Source organism: Pogoniulus pusillus, chromosome 5, assembly GCF_015220805.1.
Source record: "Pogoniulus pusillus isolate bPogPus1 chromosome 5, bPogPus1.pri, whole genome shotgun sequence".
Lineage (NCBI taxonomy): Eukaryota > Metazoa > Chordata > Aves > Piciformes > Lybiidae > Pogoniulus > Pogoniulus pusillus.
The window spans coordinates 14,561,379-14,578,645 of NC_087268.1; the positions used below are offsets into that span (position 1 = coordinate 14,561,379).

Here is a 17,267-nt window from a genome sequence, read left to right on the forward strand (position 1 = left end):
ATCCTGCCTGCCTCGGCCTCTCAAGCGTCTCGCTGTTGTTTCTATGGATAATCCATAGGCACAGGGAATTACAGGCAGTATTGGCTCATTCTGCCTGTGGGCCAAGAGGGGCCCCAAGTCCTGACCTCAGTGGAAGGACTGTCTTGAACTATGCAATGAGGAAGCACATTTAAAATGGGATGGTAGAGTTACCCTTGATGCCCTTCTAGTTCCAGTAAATGCACACCCTGTGGAGGGCTGATTGTGTTGGCCTACAGATTACACCTATACATCTACATCTGTATCTATCTTACAGATTACAGTCAGGCCAGCACTGTGCACTGCAACATAGAATCGTTTCAGTTGGAGCAGACCCTTAAGATTAGATCCAACTATCAGTCCACCGTGACCACGCTCACTAAACCATTCCCCAAAGCAGTTTCTGAACACCTTCAGGGATGGTGACTCTATGTAGCACTGTTCCAATGCATGACTGCTCTTTTGGTAATGGTTTTTTTTCCTAATATCCAATCTAAACCTCCTTTGGCACAACTTGAGGCCATCTCCTCTCATCCTATTGCTAGTACTTGGGAGAAGAGATTGACCCCCACCTCGCTCCAGTGTCCTTTCAGGCAGTCTTAGAGAGCAATAACATCTCCCTCCAGCCTCCTTTTCTCCAGACTAAACAACTCCAGTTCTCTCAGCTGCTCATCATGAGGTCTGTTCTCCAGACCCTTGGCCAGCTTTCTAGCCCTTCTCTGGACACGCTCCAGCACGTCAATATCATTCTTGTACTGAAGAGCCTAAAACTAAATATAACTGATGCCAGACCATCACTGCAAAGGAGGGGCATATATGTTTCTGCATACCTTGCAGTATAGCAACATGAGGAGAGGCAGAGATTAGCAGAACAGAAGCAGGGTACAAGAAGCATCATCTCCACAGCACAGAAAGGAGGACTCAGCACCATCCTTTACAAGGACCCTGCCTGCAGAGGGAGAGGCTGGGATGTGACTGCTAACTCAAGCATAATGCAAACAACACCACTTCCTCAGGGCTCTGTGCCACCTATTACTGATGACAGAAACACTGCATTCTCCCTCTTTCTTGTAAATCATACTTTTTGGCTGTTTACACCCAGCTTCCACAGATGCTCAAGAAAGCTGCACCCTATGGACCTTGTTTTGGAACATAGTCCAGCCAAGGCATTTCCCTGCCAAGCCCCAGCTCTCTAGCACTCTTCTAAAACATATGGATTCAGTTTCATAGAGCCATGGAATGGTTTGACTCAGAAAAGACTTTGAAGATCATCTAGTTACAACCCCTTGTCATGGGAAGTAACACCTTCCACTAGACCAGATTACTGAAGGTTCCATCCAGTGTGGCCTTTAACATTTCCAGAGAGGGGAGATCCACAATTTCCCTGGGAAACCTGTTCCAGTGTCTCACCACCCTCACTGGAAAGAATTTCTTTCTAATATCCAGTCTGAATCTACCCTCCTTCAGCTTAATGGCATTCGCTCTCATCCTGTCACTACATGCCCTTGTTTGCCTATGGACCCATACTGGATTTAGCAGGGGCCAAGCAAGGGACTGATCCAGGAGACAGCTTTGTCATCCTTGCATGGACAAGTGGAGAAATGTAATCATCAGATTTCTATAGGCTTTGCTATGCAAGAGGAGTACAGAGCCTCCAGATGATATCCTAAGAGGGTTTCAGGGGAGAGTTCAGGTATATAGGAGGATAAAATACAGTAGTGGTGGAGGGACAAGGGCATAGAAAGAGCTGACAAGGGAATTGCTGGATATGAGAGCTAGGGGACTGCAAGGCAGGAAGAAAGAGCTACATCAAAAGAGCTTTAAGGCACAGTACAGAATTAAATACTGACAACAGTTATGTTTCCATGCACGCCAGCTTAATTAGCAACACGAAGCTTTCTGACACCTCCATTTCATGCTGTCTTTACAGTAAGTTTCTCAACATGCAGGATTTCTGGCAGCTCAGCACATAGGCTGTGCAATGGCCATGCACCTTTGCAGGATGGAAACAAGGAAGAGATGAAAGATTTAACCTGATTCCTGATCCTACTAGCAAGACAAAATTTTAACACCAACTGCACATTTAAGTAATTCAGAATCCCACAATGAGACAGGAAGGGAATATAAAGTGCTCCTGAGCAGGCTGTTCTCCCCATTTTATCATTGCAGTCCCCTTTTTTTCTGCTGCTAATAGATCTGCCATCAGAGAGAATGGATGTGGAGTGCTCAGCATGGACTTCTCACTCTAGTACTTATATGTGCTAGCAGCCATGATATGAGGAGAAGCAATTACTGAGAGAACTAGAAAGGACTGTAGTGCTGATGGACTGCAGAGAAGACACAGGACACTACCCAAGCAGAGGGCTGAGTTCTTACCACATGTACCTACATAAATGCAACGCACAGTTCAGCACCTGTTACTTCCTTTACTACACCTGGTCATCGTTCTGGGATTTTAGCTGGGATTTTTTCAGTTGTTCACAACTTGACCTAAATGATCATAGGCTCACTCAGTTGCTGTTCACCCCTTGAACCAGACTTGCCAGTTCCTCTCTTTCTCTCTTTCTAGCTGCTCATATCCTTCAAAAGCTGGTAGATTGTTATCATTCATGTCCCGTCTTAAGTTGCCACTTAGCCAACCTAGACATATTTAGTTCCTTTAATCTTCTTGCCTAATAAGTCAATCCTTCAGCCCTTTAATCATCCTAGCTGCTGGTCTCCAGATTCTCTCCGATTTATTTGCATCTTTCTGGTGTTGAGGTGACTAGAAGGCAAAGCAGGGTTGTGAGCTGTGTGCAGAGCAAGCAGCTTCCTACGGACATGAAGGCAAGAAAACTCAGCCCAAGTTCCTTGGGGCTTGTTGCTTCTCCTCTCACTGCTATGCCCATTGCACTAAACCAAATCTCCTTCAGGAAAGCTCTCCTTGACACAGTTACAGCTTTAGTGTGCTGGTTGTTAAAGCCTGGTTTTTCTTTCGCCTGTTTCACTGCAGTCATAAAATGAACCAGGTTGGAAAAGACCTCCAAGATCATCCAGTCCAACCTAGCACCCAACCCTATCCAATCAACTAGACCATGGCACTAAGTGCCTCAGCCAGGCTTTGCTTCAACACCTCCAGGGACAGCGACTCCACCACCTCCCTGGGCAGCCCATTCCAATGGCAAATCACTCTCTTTGTGAAGAACTTCCTCCTAACATCCAGCCTAGACCTCCCCCAGCACAACTTGAGACTGTGTCCCCTTGTTCTGTAGCTGGTTGTCTGGCAGAAGAGACCAACCCAGACTTGGCTGCAACCTCCCTTCAGGTAGTTGTCAGTGTGTTGCAGCTGATCCACCCCATTTTCCATCAGAAAAATAGCCACCAAACCCTTTCTGCTCATGTACCTTTCAATTTGAAAGAGTTCTGTCCAGGGCTGCAAAAGGACTGTGTGAAGAAAAAGGCAGACCCTTCATTCTCCTCTCTGCTTGTTAGAGGGCTTTTCTTTCAAAAAGCATTAGCCTTATGCTGATATTTCATAGAATCAGTCAGGGTTGGAAGGGACCACAAGGATTACCTAGTACCAACCCCCTCCGGCTATAGGCAGGGACACCCTACCCTAGAGCAGGCTGCCCACAGCCTCATCAAGCCTGGCCTTAAACACCTCCAGCCATGGGGCCTCAACCATCTCCCTGGGCAACCCACTCCAGCCTCTCAGCGCTGTCATGCTGAACATCTTCCTCGTCACATCCAGCCTCAACCTACCCATCTCCAGCTTCGCTCCATTCCCCCTAGTCCTGTCACTACCTGATATCCTAAAAACTCCCTCCCCAGCTTTTTTTGTAGGCCACTTCAGATACTGGAAGGCCACAAGAAGGTCACTTTGGAGCCTTCTATTTCACCGGTTTGAGCCCTTAATATGGAAATACAATGTGAAAAGGAGGAAACAAGAAAAGGAACTAGGAGGCTCAAGCTGGATGTTGGCCTTTTGAGTCAGCTTGTGAAAACTCTTCTCTTCCTCTGCACATCCGTTCCACGGAAGTGGAGTGGTACTTATTTTCTTCCCTGCTCAAATACTCGAGGAGATCAAGCATCGAGAAATGTATTCAGCCCTTGCTTAATAGCTACATGTACCACAATAATTTGATTCACAGATCTCTGCCAAATGTAGCCAGCATTTGGATTCGAAGCTGTTAAGTGGCTGTATTTCATTTCTGCTGCCATCTAAAGAACCCCACAACAGAGTTCAAGTATCTACCACAATTTTGAGTTCCCTTGCCTAAACTGACATTGTTCTCAAGGAGATACCCTAGACAAAACCTTACTTTGCTTTCCTTTAAGCCTCTATCTAAATTCTTTCACAGCAGTAAACACATGTTGCAAGTGTCTCTACATGAAAGCTTATTATTCTCATTAGTGAAAGAAAAAGTGCTTGCAGAGGCAATAGACAATTTGGGAAGTGAATGCAGAAGTGTGTTCCCCCAGGGAAGTTTCATTGTCAGGCCCCTGAAGCCCTCTCTGCCAAGTAGACGGATGTGCCATCCTGCGCGCATAACAAGGACAGAACTATATGTTGTTGTTGATTTATACTGGAAAACATACTGGTGTGTGTCACATTGATTTAAGCTACATTATCAAAAAAGAGAATAAATAAATAAATACATGCTACTCTGACAGCTCTGCGTGGGAGGTCTCTGCCCGTTGTCATTTACGCTTGGTAGTGCGCTCACATAGGTGCACAGCTTAGCAAAACGTGACTCACATACTCCTGTGCGTTGGGCATTCTTCAGCCCAGAGCTCTCTGTGTAGAGGGGAAGGGGCAGGATGGGAGCACAGGATGTTAGGGGTTGGAAAAGAACCAAGGAGATCATCGAGTCCAATCTCCCTGCCAGAGCAGGACAATACTATCTAATACAGATCACAGAGGAACACATCCAGACAGGCCTTGAAAGTCTTCAGAGAAGGAGATGTGAAAACCTGTGGAGGGTTAAATTCTCTGTTCTTCTTATGGCCTTCTCTGGGGGGCCAGGCAACTCTTGCTGTCTTGCTAGAGGCGTGCCTGAAAGCCCAGTGAAAAGACTCCCCAAGGAAGCCTCTCCATGGAGGGGATCATAGAATCATGGAATCAATCAGGTTGGAAGAGACCTCCAAGATCATCCAGTCCAACCTAGCACCCAGCCCCATCCAGTCAACTAGACCATGGCACTAAGTGCCTCAGCCAGGCTTTGCTTCAGCACCTCCAGGGATGGCAACTCCACCATCTCCCTGTGCAGCCCATTCCAATGCCGATCACGCTCTCTGGCAAGAACTACCTCCTAACATCCAGCCTAGACCTACCCCGGCACAACTTGAGACTGTGATAGGCTGCTACATCTCTATGTCATAGTCATGTGCCACTTGAAGACACAGGTGAGCATGGCATGGAGCTCCAGGTAGTAAGCACCTTGTCTCAGCTCGTAAGAGAGACAGTCACTGCATGACACTGCTTTGGTGCTTCCCGATGGCACGTGAGGGCAGCCAGGCTCCAGCTCAGTGCAGAAACCAGCTGCCTTTACCCTCAGAGATGCCAGGGTGATGTGGGATACAATAGAAATCTGTGATTTGAGCAAATTTGAGCGAGTGACCAGGACAAAAGAGAAAATAAACACCTGCAAACTACTTCATTGGTAGAAATTCTTCTGGCAATTGTTTGGTAACTTTATTTTGGGCAAGTAATTTTCACACCTTGGCTACTGAACACTCGATTGTTCTGCAGGACTGAACACTCGATCGTTTTGCAGGACAGTTCTAGCAGCTAGCTTCAGCCCCACAGAAGAGGATGTGGCTATGCAATTCATGTAGCTTTCAAATATTTAGGACATGATTTCAGCTCAAATCACGTAAGGTTTTCTCACACAAAAGCACTTTCCCTAGCAGCTGGGGAGGGCCAAGGGTGGCTGAAAAAAAAAAAAAGCTCTAATCAAATGTTTCAAGAGAAACTGGCTGATATGCACCATGGTACAATTTATAGCTGTCTGGATGCAGGTACTGTAGTTCTGCAATCATGCCAGCTATCAATCAAGCTCTATTCTAATGGTCTTTTATGTCCTGTACTCCAAACTCCAAGCCTAGCTTCGTCAATGGAAAAAGTGTTCTGGTAATTGCAGATTATTCTCCTACTAGATGCTTTTCATATATCATAACACATTTGGGCAGGAATGACAGTCTTGGGTTAAAACAGGTTTGGGGCTGGGAGAGCAAAGCAGGAGTAAAAGGTCTAGCTGTGAGGCAGGGTTAGAAGAGCAGAAAGGATGCAAAGCACTGATCTCGTCCTCAGAGCTGCCCTGCAACTGGGAAGTGAGCTGCTATGAAGACAAGAGGCCTCCTTGCTTTCATTGGTAGAACCTCACAACTGTTTCTGCTGACACCCTAAGCTCAAAGGTGCTGTGCAACTCTTTATTCAACCCATTCACCCAGCTGTCGAGAATTTCATGGATACTCAGAGCACCCTGTCCTCTCGTACGCAGTGACAGAAGACCTGACACTTCTGTTTTGTTGTCAACCATTGTCAAGCAGTCTCCTCGAAAGCATGGAGAACAGCCCTCTGGAGCAGCTGTTGCTCACTGCCATGGACTTATAGCAGCAAAGACACAGCTGTCAAAATGGTGTCACTTATGACCAATTATACTTCTCTCATTTCAAGCTGACCTAGAGAAGACAGAATCATAGAATCACAGAATCAGTCAGGGATCATCTAGTTCCAACCCTCCTGCCATGGGCAGGGACACCCTATCATAGAGCAGGCTGCCCACAGCCTCATTCAGCCTGACCCTAAACACCTCCAGGGATGAGGCCTCAACCACCTCCCTGAGCAATCCATTCCAGCATCTCACCACTCTCATGCTGAACAACTTCCTCCTCAGGTCCAGGATGAACCTACTCACCTCCAGTTTTGCTCCATTCCCCCTGGTCCTGTCATTCCCTGATAGCCTCAAAAGTCCCTCCCCAGCTTTTTTGTTGGCTCGCTTCAGATACTGGAAGGCCACAATAAGGTCATCTTGGAGCCTCCTTTTCTGCAGACTGAACAGTCCCAACTCCCTCAGTCTGTCCTCATAGCAGAGCTGCTCCAGCCCTCTGAGCATCCTCATGGCCCTGCTCTGGACACGCTCCAGCACATCCACATCCTTCTTGTAATGGTGGCTCCAGAACTGGATGCAGTACTTCAGGTGGGGTCTCACCAGAGCAGAGTAGAGTAGAGAGGGAGAATCACCTTCCTCGACCTGCTGGCCACACTTCTGATGTGGCCCAGGATCTGGTTGGCCCTGCAGGCTGCTAGTGCACACTGCTGGCTCATGTTGAGCTTCTTGTCCACCAGCACCCCCAAGTCCTTCTCCTCAGAGCTGCTTTCCAGTCAGTCACTGCCTAGCCTGTATTTGTGCATGGCATTGCCTCAACCCAGGTGCAGGACCTTAACATGGCAAAATGAAAATGAGAAGTTCAGCAATACTCAGTGACAGACCACACTGTCTGAAAGGCATTTTCCTAGAAGAACAAAATATAGTCGTGGCTCAGCACTCCCAGAACTTGACACTTTCAGGACATAAATTCCTCCCTGCTGGATAAGGCATGAGTGCCTGATGTGCTAGGGTGAACAAGGAAAATCATGTGCTGGACCTCAGCTTAGCAGATGAAAGCCCAAGGGCATGGTTTGGCAATGATCTCCTAATAGGCCTAGAAGAGATTCATGTTGCGTTGTCAATCTGAGGACCACCAGATAATTTTCCAAAGGTTTTTCTGGAGCTCATTTCAAAGATGTATGACAATGCTTGCTTCTGCATCTCTTGGGAGTGGATAAGGCTGCTACATTTTAGAGAGTGTTTTCATTTGAGTTTCCAGTTGGGACTTGAGGAGACATTTAATGGAGACAACTCTGACCTGATTAAGAGGTGGTGTAGCTGCTGAGTTGATTAGGAAATGGTATTTTATTTCATGTTCTATCCTAACAAACTTGCATCTGCCTCTTCCATCATGCAGTAACTCTTTGAATCTCCATGTGTGCCAGGATGTGCAGGGCTCACAGAGTTACCATCTGCTTCCCTGTCAAAAGCAGCCCAGCAGCGTGCACGCTGCTGGAATCACAGGTTGCTTTGGTAATAGGCTTTGTTTTATCTCTGCCACTGCTTTGCATGGATCAGTTGTACCTGCGCTGCTCTCCCATAAGAGATTCCCTGCTAAAGGAAGCCATGCTTGCTCTGCTGCTGATGGTAGGAAAGCTGCCTTGCCCTCCCACATATGCTGCAGAGCTTAAACAACACAGACTTCATGGTGAAGGGTTATCAGCTCTGTGTCAGCTCTGGCCCTACCCTGTGCTCCCCACACCCTGCTCTACCATGTCACCTTTTTGATTATTCTCCCTTTGCTCTGTACACAGCTCTCCAGTTCTGGAAAAGCCTGTGATGCTCCTGACCCTGAGCTTCCTTCTTCAGCTTCTTCACCTCTCCCAGACAGTCCCACACATACAACTGCTATCAGTCTAGGCAGGAGGCTAACACTTCTTTAGCCCATCAGGACCTGAAGGTGGATACACTTTGCTCCAGGGGAGAAGCTGTTACCCACCAATGTGCTATGCTGGGGGAAGGAGGGTAAGCCTGAGCTGGTGAGAGTGAGAGGAAAGACTGAAGAAAGCCCAAAGGGGGTCTTCCAAAGCTCTCCCTGGGAGAGCTCAGATTTCACTTCTGCTTCTCCTTGGGGTCACAATTACTCACAACATTAAAACAACCTCAACCCCCATTCCCAACAGGCACCATTCCCCTCCCCTCTGCTCCACACAAGAGGAAAATTGTGGAGAAATGCTACTTAATTATCACACCACGTAACTAATTAAAAGCTGAATGCTTGTGTGTGGTATGCTAATGGGGCATTAGAGAGCCAGCCTGCTTTAGTAAAGAGACATGAGCCCCATCTTTCCCCCTTCACCTTACTGCGGGAGCTTCAGGCTGACAGGCAGCTGGGATGAGTTGGGAATTTATTATGCATCCTTTCAGTTCACAGCTTCACAGAGGGCACCAAGGTTGAGCAACTTTATCAGTATTAAGAGGGAAATCACCTGTGCAGGTGCCAGGAGCAAGCGAGATACTGGGGGTGTCTCGCTACAGAAATTATGTACACAGTGGGCTCCACATGCACCCTAGAGCCCATTTTTACCTTTATGGGGTTCTTGGTAGGAAACAGGAGAGTCTCTGGAAGATGTGTATATTAAGTATTGCCCTTATAGACAAGCACACTGCCTTTTCCCACCATGTCAATACATGACCTGGCACTAAATGCCAGCCCTCTCCTTTCAGTTGTCACAGCGCTCCAAGTCCATACATGTGTGTTTACTCACAGCCTGGACTACTGATTCTCTATGAAGGAGGAAGCTGTATTGCTTTGTTGTTTGTTTTGTTTTTTTTTTAATCACTGTTGTAATTTGTGCACCCACCTGAAGATTTGTACTGACATCTGTGCACTCTGGAAAGAGTCTGTACCATCTCAGGTGCTCAGGTAGCCATCCTACCTTAGTTTGGGGACAGAGAAGGACCCTATAGGATAGCTACATCAATACATTAAATCAGTTCACCCAATGGACTCTAGGGTTCATTGTTTAGTCTAAGGGTACACTGGGGCTAAGTTGAGATCTTTCGCTAATTATGGGTCTGTGTGCTGGGCCTGCTGTGGAGTATTTCCCTGATACCACCTACCAGACAGAGATAATCCCAGTCACCTGCCACCTTCATCCATAGAGAGTACCTATGAGAGAAGACACCCTGGGAGTATGTAGTGTTTTCTATGGGTTGTCATAGAATCACAGAATCAAGCAGGTTGAAAGAGAACCCCAAGATCATCCAGTCCAACCTAGCACCCAGCCCTATCCAGTCAATGAGACCATGGCACTAAGTGACTCATCCAGGCTTTTCTTGAATACCCCCAGGGACAGTGACTCCACCACCTCCCTGGGCAGCCCATTCCAATGGCAAATCACTCTCTCTGTGAAGAACTTCCTCCAAATATCTAGCCTATACTTCCCTCAGCACAACTTGAGACTGTGTCCCCTTGTTCTATTGCTGCTTGCCTGGGAGAAGAGGCCACCCCCCACCTGGCTACAATGTCCCTTCAGGTAGTTGTAGACAGCAATGAGGTCACCCCTGAGCCTCTTCTTCTCCAGGCTAAACAACCCCATCTCCCTCAGCCTCTCCTCATAGGGTTTGCATTCCAGGCCCCTCACCAGCTTTGTCACCCTTCTCTGGACACATTCCAGCACCTCAACATCTCTCTAGAATTGAGGAGCCCAGAACTGGACACAGTACTCAAGGTGTGGCATGACCAGTGCTGAGTACAGGGGAAGAATAACCTCCCTTGTCCTGTTTGGGAACTTAGACCAAACCACAACCCTCCAAGGAAAATAAAGTGTCACCAGGGCCAGAAAGGAGAGGTGCAGATTTGTCATGGGTTAAGGGCACTGTAGTCTCCTTGTTACCACTGCCTGCTAATGTGCTTCTTGTGACACCTCCTGCAGACACAGTTTTTTGGTCATGACTGCCCAAAGCATGGGCAGTGCTGCTACAGCTGAGCACACTGCCAGAACTACCACAGGACCAGATGCTCAGCAGTCAACACAGCACTGCTATGGAGAAGCTTGTATCTGATCTTACTTCACAGAGCTGGAGAGGAGCAGGTGGAACTGCCTGAAGAAGCCAGCAAGCGACCATGACTTTTGAGCCCCAGAGCTGACACTGCCTTTGCTTTTTTTCCTCCAGGCTTCCTCTTGCTCATTAATCTTTCAGGTGCCTTCCTGTTGTGTTTGCCAAGTCCAGAGGTGTCCAAATGCTCCCCTTTACAACTCTTGGGATTTGTGTGATGAGCCAGGTTCCTCCACCAGACACATCCCAGTCCACCTTTTACCTACGTTGTTGGCAAGCAACTGCTGTGAAGGCAGAGCAATCCCCTTGCTGAGCAACAACAAAACATATCTTCCTGGTTATAATTTGATCTTAAACTCAGATTCTTATTGTCTCCCATCACTGTCTGGAAGGGGCTTGTAGAATTTTCTTCTACAATCACTTGTCCAACACTCTGTCCCAGGCTGAAGTAACACTGCATCAGCTGCCTGCCAACCCTGTGTGATAGGAGGGTGATCCTTCATAGAATCAACCAGAGAGAGAGAGAGACCTCCAAGATCATCCAGTCCAACCTAGCACCCAGCCCTAGCCAGTCACCTAGACCATGGCACTCAGTGCCTCATCCAGGCTTTTCTTGAACACCTGCAGGGACGGTGACTCAACCACCTCCCTGGGCAGCCCATTCCAATGGCAAATCACTCTCTCTGGGAAGAACTTTTCCTCCTAATATCCAGCCTATACTTCCCTCAGCACAACTTGAGACTGTGTCCCCTTGTTCTATTGCTGGTTGCCTTCCTTGTGTGTTGTCTGTGCTTCTGGTACACACCAAAGCCATGTGGGTAATTGCTTCCAGCAGAGACAGAGGACAACTGGTGATGATTAAGATGACCTAGTTAAAGATGTCCCTGCTTAATGAAGGGAGGTTGGACAAGATGAACTTTGAAGGTGCTTTCCAACCCAACGCAATGCATTCTGTGGTTCTAGGATGAGGAAGGCAAGAGCTCAGCCACGATGCTCAGAAGTGAAGGAGCTAAGCACATCTCACCAAACTCACGCCAGAGATCAACGTGGATGAATTTCAAGGAAAGTCTAAGACCTCTTAAGGAAGATACCTATGAAGATGAGCACTGTATTCCTTGTAGTTGGCCTGTTCATGCCCACTAGTGCCTCTCCAAGAAAGTATCCCCTCCCCTCCTCCATGTTGTTCCAGAAGCTCCCTTTGGCTAGCGCTCTCCAGCCACCTGCGCTCCCACTGCACGCACCATGAAGTTATGTTCTCATTCCCTCGCTGTTCCTCTGCCATCTCTGTCATTTCAGAGCTGACTCGTAACCACCCGGCTCTGACACAGCACGCTCGCAGAGTGCCTCAGCCGATGCTTGACCCTCTCTCCTGCACCACCCAATTTGGTCCCAAACCGTCAGCCTTACTTTATGGATCACCTCAAAGCCCCAGACTGTCAGAACAACTTCAATTACAGCAGAGATGGGCCCCATGCCACCAGCAGCATCCGCGGCCTTCCAGCGGCTGACAAGGACTAATTAGGAAATGAAACATTAGTTAAGTCGCTCTCAATTAGGGCCAGGATAACGTTTTCCTGGCAGCGCTGGGGCGCTTTAACTGCTGGTCCCACGATGACTGTGAGCACATCAGACTTGCTGAAGGAGCTTTAATGTTTAACATATGTTGGAGGATTACAGAAACCCTCTCAGCTGTGACATTTCAGTGTGTTCCCTGCTTTTTGTTTCCCCCTGAATCAAACAGTGAATGCCAGTGACAGCGAAGCAAGGAAGAGGGGCAGAGCAATCTGCAGCAGGCCGTGCACACACGTACATATGTGCACAAATTGCATGCATTCTCAACAGACACAATCACCACACTCCCTCCTCATTCTTTGCTGCCTCTAAAATCACACACAGTATCACACAGTATCACCAAGGTTGGAAGAGACCTCACAGATCATCAAGTCCAACCCTTTACCACAGAGCTCAAGGCTAGACCATGGCACCAAGTGCCACGTCCAACCTTGCCTTGAGCTGCCCCAGGGACGGCGACTCCACCACCTCCCCAGGCAGCCCATTCCAGTGCCCAATGACTCTCTCAGTGAAGAACTTTCTCCTCACCTCCAGCCTAAATCTCCCCTGGCGCAGCCTGAGGCTGTGTCCTCTTGTTCTGGTGCTGGCCACCTGAGAGAAGAGAGCAACCTCCAGAGACAACAGACCATCCCCCCCTTGTCCCAAGAGCTTCCTGGCTGTGAAGAACACAAACAAAGCAAACCAAAACTACAAGAGAACCCAGGAAGGTCAGGAGAGAGGCAGGCTTGGACTTTCTTCAAATAAAAGCCAGATGCAGCCAAGTCTTGTATGGGAACCTCAAAGGGATGGAAAGCAATAAACAAAAATGTAATCTACCCAAACAAAATGAAAACCTAAAATTAAAAAGGCTCATGTGCCCTTGGAGGAAAGCACAGAAAGAGCAGGAGGAGGGCATGAGAGGGTATTACAGTAAAGAAAATATTACATTAAGGAAGTACAGGGGTATATCAGTTTATTTCGTGCATAGTCATTTTTCTGTGGTGCAGCAAACTTTGGGGAACAGCTGCAGTAAACAGAGCTTTGCTGGGATTAAGGAACAGGCCTGGAACTCTCCTGGCGCTCTCTCCTTGGGAAAGACATAGAGCAGAGAGGCTGGGAAGCCAACTGCAACTGTAGATGAGTGTGTGCCAGTCTTTGGAGCAGGGAAAGAATGTGTCTGCATCTGCTTGAAAACTGGCTTTTGAAACACTTTTTTAATGGAAATTTCAGTTTCTGAATAAATGAAGGATCTGGTTGGGTTTTTTTTTCCCTCAAAAGAAAAGGAAAGGACTTCTCACATGAATAAGTGTCTTCTCACTAAAAAAAAAAAAAAGATGGAGAACCCTTTGACTATCTGAAATTTACTAGTGGAAAGCTTCTGCAAAATCATCACTTTGCCATTTGGGGAAATATATCCACTTTTCCAGCTGGTTTGAATGTAGCCTTTTTTGTCAGCCCATCTCTTCAAAGCCCATTGGGAAACTTTCCATTGAATTTGCTAGGTCAGAGCTTTGCTGCCCAGCAAAAAGACAAAGTCCTCTCCAGAAACAGAGTATCAGACTATCTGAGAATCCATATAATGAGATCCTTAAATAACTGTACCAAACCCCAACTCTCAGTTGAGTCTTCTGCATCACTGCTTGATGAAATGCATCCTTGGCAGGGCAGCTCTTTCTAGAGCTCACCATATGCTCCTAATGCATCACAATTTCAGCTCATAAAGGCACATGTAAAAAGCCTGACGAGAGCTTAAATGGAATTATAGAATCATAGAATCAGTCACGGTTGGAAGGGACCACAAGGATCATCCAGTTCCAACACCCCTGCCATGCCCAGGGACACCCTACCCTAGAGCAGGCTGCCCACAGCCTCATCCAGCCTGGCCTTAAACACCTCCAGGGATGGGGTCTCAACCACCTCCCTGGGCAACTCATTCCAGCCTCTCACCACTCTCATGCTCAACAACTTCCTCTTGACATCCACTCTTAATCTCCCCACGTCCAGCTTTGCTCCATTCCCCCTAGTCCTCTCACTCCCTGAGAGCCTAAAAAGTCCCTCCTCAGCTTTTTTCTAGGCCCCCTTCAGATACTAAAAGGCCACAAAAAGGTCACAATAAGGACCTGAATCTGTTATGATTGCACCAAAGTATTAGTCCTGAGCCAGAATGAGCTCTTACCAATGTATCACAAGGAACTGTTCTCTGCCAGACCACACACTGTTTCAAAAGCCATGCCTGTGTTTGCACCCATGGGCACTGCAGTAGAAGAGCAGGCCTGGCTACTACATGCCACGGGTAAACTCAGAAGCTTCAGTAACTCTTTTCATGTCAGCTTCACGCAAGTGACGCTGAGACCTTAGCCGAGATTTCAGGACTGCTGGTCTCAGCTCTCCGCTTGCTTTTATCTTGTGTTGTCACCAACATCATGGGCACACGAAAGCTCCCAGAGAAGTGCAGTAGCAGAGGTTCTCCCACACACGAATGATGACAGGTCACTAAGCTGAATGGAATCTTGTTCAACAAGCATGCCATGGGAAGCCCAGAAAGAATCATAGGATCAGAGGATGTTTAGGGTTGGAAGGGACCCAAAGAGATCATCGAGTCCAACTCCTCTGCCAGAGCAGGACAATGCTATCTAACACAGATCACAGAGGAACACATCCAGACAGGACTTCAAAGTCTCCAGAGAAGGAGACTCCACCACCTCTCTGGGAAGCCTGTTCCAGTGCTCTGTGACCCTTACAGTCAAGAAGTTCCCCCTTGTGTTGATGTGAAATCTCCTGTGCTGCAGCTTACATCCACTACTCCTTGTCCTATCTCAGGGAGCAAGTGAGCAGAGCCTGTCCCCTCCCTCCTGGCCAGCCTTCAGGCACACCTTCTTATTCAGGCTACTATGTGATTTTGCCTATTTTGGTTATAGCTGCTTTCATGCTGTTTAAACAAAGCACACATAGAAGATCCAGCTGAATAAAAGAGAAGCATCAAGATGTTCCCTGTTTTGATCCTATAAAAACAAAACTTTTTTTACTGATTCTCCTTTTTACATCTGAATGTAAATCATAGAATTAAACAGGTTGGAAGAGACCTCCAAAATCATCCAGTCTAACCTAGCACCCAGTCCTGTCCAGTCAACTAGACCATGGCACTAAGTGCCTCAGCCAGGCTTTGCTTGAACAGCTGCAGGGATGGTGCCTCCACCACCTCCCTGGGCAGCCCATTCCAGTGCCAATCACTCTCTCTGGGAAGAACTTCCTCCTAACATCCAGCCTAGATCTCCCCTGGCACAACTCAAGACTGTGTCCCCTATGTTCTATTAACACATGTAAACGCACTTCCCATTGTGCTCCTCATTTGGCTGAAATCATTGGCTCCAGAAGGTGATTCCTTTTGATGGAAATGGCTTTCAGGACAGTGTAAAGACACAAAATCATATAATCATACAATCTTTTATGTTGAAAAGGCCTTCATCAAGTCCAACTATGCTTCTTCCCTAATATGGTCCTGTGGCCTTGTATGGATCAGATCAGAGAACCAATATGGGTGAAAACTTGCTTGGCATGCAAGAGGCTTTGAAGGCCTAAGGGTTGCTGTTTCATGCAACAATAGCTAAGTGATTCTAGGTTTAAGCCACAATGGTGGATACCTATTGGAATTTCCTTTCACTCAAACAGTACTATCCCAGGCAAACGGTGATAAAACAGTGACAGCCTCAAACTGTGCCATCTGGATGTTAGGAAGAACTGTGCCAGGGCAAGTTTAGGCTGGATGTTAGGAAGAAATTGTTCACAGAAGGTATGATTTGCCATTGGAGTGGGCTGCCTGGCGAGGTGGTGGAGTCACCATCCCTGGAGGTGTTTAAAAGGAGGCTGGATGAGGCACTTAGTGTCATGGTTTAGTTAATTAGAAGGTGTAAGGTGACAGGTTGGACTCGATGATCTCAAGGGTCTTTTCCAACCCGGTTAATTCTGTGATTCTCTGATCCAATTAGAAATTCCATGGAAAAAGTGTTTTTGCGACTTTGTAAGGAAGCATTATTCAGAAGATAAGAAGAGACTGACAGCAGAAATGAAGAAAGCAAAGAACACACCCAGTGATGCAATCTTCACTCTCTTGGAGACTTCCTTGGAATCACAACAAAGCCAAGTCTTTCATAACAGTCGAATTTGGGGTTGTCATTTCAATACAGTCATCTGTGAGAATTGCCAGCAACTGTCACAAGACTTCACAGCAGGGAAAGTTAAATAGGTGCTTAGGAATTTGTAGAATTGAGGCTTGCGTGCCATTTGCTGCATGGAACTTGCCTTCCCTACAATGATGACAATCCCCACCATTAGCCTGCTTGAAAAATTATGGGAAAGCAATTCAGAAGTGTGACCCAAACACTGCCAAGAGGCCGACACTGCCTTGGGCAAGCATCTATCTAGTTGTCTATCTATCTAAACTCATTTGTGGTGACAAAGATTTAAAGGGGAAAAAAAAGCCAAGCCAGAGACATGAAAATGATGGTATTTGATAGCCACATGCAGGCAAATTCAGCAGCTCTACTAGGCAGTTTTCCTTGGAAACAAATTTCAGACCCCTGAAACCTTGAGATAGTCTTTTCATGTGCAAATATTTAACTGCGTTTGTTCCATAATAAAATTTCTAGGGGACAACCTTGCCACCCGTGCCAGCTGAAGAATACATTACCTGGTGGGGTTAACAGGGTTCCCTGCTGCTGAAATAAATACATTAGGAGATGAGACAGAAAAGGTTTCACAGCTCCTGATTTTCCTTTAATAATATTCCATTAAAGATGACTGAAAGGTAACTCTCCCCCTATAAATCAGGTACCTCGCTGATGTCTTTTAGTCCTTAGATGGACCTTCTTTGGTTTTAATAGCTTCCCTTCCTTCCCTCTCTGTCTGTCTGTCTCCAGATATGGCTGATTTACCTGGATTAGCACAGGCATTGGCTCCACATTCTTCAAAAAGTGCTGATCAGGCTGAGCTGGTAAAAGATTAAAAGTCACAGAAATTGCTTCTACCCATGAAGGAGTCTAATTGATTTTGGGGAAAAAAAATCTA

General features: G+C 47.0%; 1 protein-coding gene across 5 annotated transcripts in view; it reads right to left on the bottom strand.

The window, feature by feature from the left end:
• LSAMP (limbic system associated membrane protein) overlaps positions 1–17,267 on the bottom strand; it is a 1,399,195-nt gene that overhangs the window by 320,326 nt on the left and 1,061,602 nt on the right. The window lies entirely within an intron of this gene.